Below are 5,477 nucleotides of genomic sequence, written 5' to 3' on the forward strand. Positions count from 1 at the left end.
TGTAATTTTACTCATCACCTTGATGCAACATCTGCTACAACAACAAAGCTGTGGACACAATTAACATAAGAGGCACTTTCAAAGCTGCGGCAGGTTGGACAGATGGAGGGAGAGGCATACTCTTTTGGGGAAGTGATTTGTGAAATGTTGTCAGTATTCTTTTCCTGTCTCAACCTGAGACTCTAATAAAGAGCTTGAAGCTTTCATCTGGTTTATGCAAGGATAATAGGGTCGACTTACAAAAGCTTGGCAAACAGTAGAAAATCAGTTTTAATGTCTTTTTAAAAGATATTGGATCACTGATTTAGTCCATGAAAATTCTGTCCACGGTTCTCTTTGAAATGGCATTATTGGAAACAAATACCTTTTTAACTAGTAAAACAGAAGGTTGTGTCCTTTAAATTACATCTGAAGAACAAGTATTTTAAAGGAAAAAAACAGTAACTCAGAAAAGTGTGCCAACTTCTGAAAAAATTTGCTGGGTAATCTTTGAATTAAATTTGTTGTGTTGTGTGAATCATGTGTTTTACGAACAAAGAACTAAGCGGTAAGACTCGGGGTGGTGGGCTATGTGTTTACATCAACAACAGCTGGTGCAAGAAAGCTAGATCAGTCGCCAGCTTCTGCTCTCCAGACATCGAGTTTCTAACTGCAGACCGTTCTATCTGCCCAGAGATTTCAGTGTGGTTAGCATTACTGCTGTTTACATGCCCCCAGTACTAACACTAAAGAGGCCATGAAGACTATATACCATGCTATCTCTGAGCTCCAAACTGCAAACACAGAGGGTGTTTTCATCATTGCTGGGGATTTTAACCAGGCTAACTTGAAGACTGTTCTCCCCCATTTGTACCAACATGTGGACTTTGCAACACTTTAGACCTGGTTTACTCTAACATCAAAGATGCATTCAGAGAAGCCCCCCGCCCCCACCTCGGGTCATCATGTCATCTCTAGTTCATGCTTATCCCTGCATATAAGCCCCAGCTGATCAGGGCTAAACCCACAGTTAAGAGTTCAGAGTGTGGTCTGAGGGCACCATGGAGACACTCAAAGACTGTTTTAAATGCTCTGACTGGAACATCTTCAAGGCTGCAGCAACATATGACAACTTATTAAATATTGATGAGTATGCTATGACTGTGTCAGCTCACATTAATAAATGCATTGAGGACATCAGCATCAAAAAGAACCTCACCTCCCGGGCCAATCAACCACCCTGGATAAACGGAGATGTTTGAAACCGCTAAAAGCACAGAACTCAGATTTAAAGTCTGGTGATAAAGAGGCACTAACAACTGAGCGTGCCAACTTAAATCGTGCCATCAGATCAGCGAAGCAGAACCACCGCCAGAAGATCCAGGATCTTTTTCATGACAACAGCAACACCAGGAGGATGCAGAAAGGCATTTGGATGATCACAGACTATAACCCCTGATGACTCCATAATCAGGGGTGTTGGTTCTGTCTGAAGGGCAAACTGAAACAGCTGGGATTCAATACACTCAATTGGCTGCTAGACTTCCTCACCAACAGACCTCAGTCAGTCTGGGTTAGAGTCCTGCAACGGGTCGGGTACCCACGGGTCCTGGCTGTTCACCCTGATGACACATGAGGTTCACCACCAATCACATCGTGAAGTTTACAGACGACACCACAGTGGTGGGCCTCATCAGAGACGACAACGACCTGGACTACAGAGAGGAAGTGCAGAAGCTGGTGGAATGGTGCAAAGATAAAAGCCTGATCCTGAACGTGGAGAAGACGAAGGAGATCATGTTGAACTTCAGGAAGAACCAGCCTAACCACACCCCACTGGTCATCAACAGCTCAGCTGTAGAGGTGGTCAACATTACCAAATTCCTGGTGATGCACATCACAGACACCATCGCCTGCAATGTACACACAACCTCACTGGTCAAAAGGGCACAGAAGCACATGTATTTCTTGCAGAGGATGAGGAGAGCCCACCTGCCCCCAACCATCCTCACCACCTACTTCAGAAGCACCATAGAAATCGTTCTCACTAGCTGTCTCACTGTGTGGTGTGGAGGCTGCACCTCCTCAGACTGAAAGAAAGTGAGGAGAGTGGTGAGAACAGCAGAGAAGATCATCTTCCTCCCTCCATTAAAGACATTTCATCCCAGCGCTGCATGTCCAGAGCCCATAACATCATAAATAGGTCCAGCAGATTCCATAACAGTTTCTTCCCCACTGCCATTGGACTGTTGAATGCTTTGCAAAATGGGTTATTGTATTGTATTTTATTATATTTTATCATTATATAAAAAATAACCTGAAAATGTACGAACTGTAAATTTACAGTCATATGTTTATATTACTGTTTTTATATATTTCTTACTATTTTTCAAGGCTGCTGTTATTTAAATTTAACAGACTGTTAGAACATGTCTTCAGTTAAATTCAGTTCATATAGCAAAATTCATACACCTCATCTCAAGGCACTCTACAGACACAATACAACCAAATCATACAGTAAGACTGATTCAAAGTTTTCTATCAATGGAAAACCAGCTGATTATTTCGACTCGACAGCAATCCCTCACACTCAGCATGAATGTAGCAACAGCAGAGAGGAAAACTCCCTTTTAACAGGAAGAAACCTTCAGCAGAACCAGGCTCAGTGTGAGCGGCCTTTAGCCGAGGCTGAATAGAGTTCAAGGTGACAGAAGCAGACATAAGGCTCCTTCCCACTGAAATATCGGGTTAAACATGGGCCGACCCAATAACAATCAGCATTTCCGCTCCCTTTCCGTTGGCAAAAAAAGCTTAGTCTAACCCCTAGCTGGCAAGCTCTGTGGCTTCTATTCCTCTGCAGCTGAGTATCCAGTGACAACATCACACTGGGTTAATGTTGATGATTTCACCAGTGCGACAGAAATCAGGGAAAGTAAACAATGGACAGCAACATGTAAGGAAGCAAGGGCCTAGTAGTGTGCTTTGTTGTTTTGCTTTTTTCTTTGTCCAAATCCATTTTACTAGTACTGCTCCATGTTTTTTGAATGTAAACAGAGTTTTTCAGCTTGGTAGATCAGACGTGTCTGGCGTGGTGTGTTATCGTCCGTACGTTGAGTTCAAAGGTATCACATAATTTTAGTGGCTCATCCGGCTCTGACCCGCTCTCAACGGACATTGTAGGATTAAGCAGACTGTCTAGAAAGGTTTCAATTTTTGATGGAACAGTGGAAACATAGATAAAGTAGTTTATGTGAATGAAGGATAAAACTTTAAAGGACAACTGTGGCGAAGTCTATAGTTGGCCACCTCAGGTCTGTCTACGTAGGGGCCTAATTTGGCAAGATGTAATGGAACAGGCATCCAGCAAAAGTTTCTCCCACGCCAGGTGTGTGTATGGTTCTTAGGGCTGTGCAAGTCCCTTTCCCTCTACCTTCGATAGCTCAGTTGGTAGAGTGGAGGACTGTAGAGACCATTAGAGGATATCCTTAGGTCGCTGGTTCAAATCTGGCTTCCAGGAGAGTTTTGTCAAACTACCTACAGAGATAGCGGTAGGAGATCAGCCACTTTATGAGTCAATGCGGGGCGGGGGGGCGGGGGTGTCAATAAGCATCTCCCTGAAATGAGTTCTTGGAACTTGGGATGTCTTGTTTAAGGCTTAATGCATTTGAAAGTCTCTTAAAAGTAGCAGATAAAATGTGATAAAACCCTGACGCAGAGATGTTAAATACAGTCAAACAGTGAAGTTTCATTCTGTTTATTTTGAAAAATGAATAACGACTTAGGAATGCATTAAACTATGATGAAGCTGAAATGGATTAGCTCAGATGGTCCCAGGGGTTCTGGTCTAGACGGGTCCAACTGAAAAATAGAGAGGGTTGGCTTACAATGTAGCTTCTAGCATGAGGTAGCTGGAGCTACAATGCTAGGCAGTTCACTGTAGCAGCCTAAACAACACGTGACTCAGTCTGTATTGAGCACTAGTATTCAGTTAAACTCTTAAAACCATCACCAGTTGAATCAAAAAGTTTATTTAAAATAAAACTATCTATTCTACCTGGTTCACCCAAGAAAAGCACTTATTAAGCATCAGATCGAAAGGAGGGGGAAGGATGATGTTACTGTTTTGGTTCGTCGGACTGAAGGCCTTCGGCTTGGTCCGGTGTTCTGCGGGCCCCGTCTTCAGTCCAGCCCATGGGTCCAACAGCAACTCAAAGAGATTTGGATCAATCCAATGCAATAATAAGAGGTGATTTTGCAAGGGGGTTAATTTTATAACTCACCGTAGCACGGGACGTCTCCTGTCTTTGTCTAGCCTTTAGCGGCACAGAGTCCCCGGGGGAGTAGTTCCGGTTACATCAGCAACACTTTATCACAACACATGTGAACGGTAAAGTTGCCTAGTAGAAAAGAGCAGCAGTAGGAGCTGTTTAAATGTTTCATGATTCTGACTCTGATGGCTGGCCTAATTGCTCATTTCATTGACCTGCCTAACTCTGCCCAGTTTCCAATTTGTTCTCATATTATCTAACTGTATCTGCTATGATTTTTATGGCTCAGTGGCATCCATAATGGCTAGATTGATGCTGATGCTCTTGTCCATGTTCTCGTTCTCTGGGGCCAGTGGAGAGAGGGTTTTTATAGCAATCCGTAATTTTTCAGATTTCCTGATCCTGATCTGTCTCTCATCCATTCTTGTCTGGTCTCCGTGGAAAGAGTGTTTTTTTAGTATTCCATAATGTTTCTGATATCATGATCTGTTTTGCCTCTCAATCACTAAGCCTGCCTGTTCCCATCTACAGCATCGGGGACACGTTGCATCTAGTTGCCAGCCCTCCGGATGGATCCTACCACGTTAAATGGAGATGGACTGAACTGTTAAACCAAGTAAGTGACTCACATGGATTATCACAGTAAAGTTACTAGATTATCATGGTCACTTAACTGTGTTTTCCTCCAACATGAGTTTCGAGTGATGGGCAGTGCCCTGCCCTAGCCGCTGATACTGTGGATCCACAGCCGGATCCCTGTATTAAATAAATGCTTTGACTTATCCCACGTTCTGTCTTGCCTTGAATACTGGGCCCTACGTTCTGCGTCATGTCAAAATGAACTTCTGGACACTTCGAGTAACTTGGAGCATCTGAGCATGTTGATCTATAAGAACAAAAACAAAATGATGCAATATGCATTATCAGCACACCCAACAGCAGACACCAGATATAACGAACATGGTACATTCTCTCTCTGATGTACCAAAGAAAAATCTTAATGTATTACCCTGAAAGGGCACGTGAACTCAGAAGATGAAGTCAAACAATGTGAACAGTTTGGGCTACAGAAAAGTTTAGGCTACACTGACCTCAACTAAATAATATTTTGTTGCTGCTAATTTGACCAATTAGAAAGACTGTTTTCCATAGTGAATAGACAAGGTAGTTTGTGGCAATCTTCTTTTTTTTTTTACCTCCAATTATTTTCCCAGTATTTTCCTGCAGTTT

General features: G+C 42.9%; 1 non-coding gene across 1 annotated transcript; it reads left to right on the plus strand.

The window, feature by feature from the left end:
- Positions 1 to 3,408: 3,408 nt before the first annotated feature.
- trnay-gua lies at positions 3,409 to 3,496 on the plus strand. Its single transcript is given in 2 exon segments — positions 3,409 to 3,445; positions 3,461 to 3,496. It is a non-coding gene; the product is annotated as a tRNA-Tyr (tRNA).
- Positions 3,497 to 5,477: the final 1,981 nt, after the last annotated feature.

Source organism: Cyprinodon variegatus, unplaced genomic scaffold, assembly GCF_000732505.1.
Source record: "Cyprinodon variegatus isolate N-32 unplaced genomic scaffold, C_variegatus-1.0 Scaffold474, whole genome shotgun sequence".
Lineage (NCBI taxonomy): Eukaryota > Metazoa > Chordata > Actinopteri > Cyprinodontiformes > Cyprinodontidae > Cyprinodon > Cyprinodon variegatus.